This window comes from Solanum stenotomum, chromosome 3, assembly GCF_019186545.1.
Source record: "Solanum stenotomum isolate F172 chromosome 3, ASM1918654v1, whole genome shotgun sequence".
In the NCBI taxonomy this organism is placed as follows: domain Eukaryota; kingdom Viridiplantae; phylum Streptophyta; class Magnoliopsida; order Solanales; family Solanaceae; genus Solanum; species Solanum stenotomum.
In genome coordinates, this window is record NC_064284.1 from 12,946,395 (window position 1) to 12,947,221 (window position 827).

The window sequence follows — 827 nt, forward strand, 5'->3', positions numbered from 1 at the left end:
AATGTTTTCTTGGTAAAGAAAGTTTTTAATTCCTTATGGTTTTAGTGTCTATGCGATGAATGAATGCTAAGAGGCTAGTATTAGACCTCTTGGAGGTCGAGTACGCTGGTTACGACTAGGGGGTGCTCCCGGGTCGTGACAAAACCCTAACAACTATAACTATGGCTAAGATGCATTTATAATGTCTATATTTTCGTTTATAAATATATATATATATATATATATATATATATATATATATGCGTTAATTTTGTTAACGATTAGATATAGGGAAACTTTCGCAAATAGCCACTATAATAAACTTAATTATGCTTCATAACTTAGTTTGCATATTTACGGGTTAACATTTTCACAATCTTCCTTACACTTCTTCTTCTTCTTCTTCAAATTTCCATTCACCATTAAAATATCTTAAAAGTTAAAAAAATCTCAAGGAAACAAAATAAAACTTACATGATCTAAAAATAAATTAACCAAAATTTGATTCACACCTAAATTTAACTCTTAAGATCTAGATAACCTTGGTGATGGCAATTTTATAATAGTAATTAAAAAAAACTTTAAATAACCCCAAAATATAGAAAAATAAAAGAATAGATTTCTTCTCTTAAAATTAAGCAGCAACAAATTAAAGAAATGTTACAAAATTTTCAAAGACAACTTCAATTTTAAAAATTTCAAATAAAGAGATTTTTTTTTGGATTTAAGCTTCCACAAAAGACACCTATACCAAGTGAATGTATATATCTAATCATTAACAAAATTAACGCATATATAAGTAAATGTATATATCTAAGGGAAAATTACGCGTATAAGCAACATATACT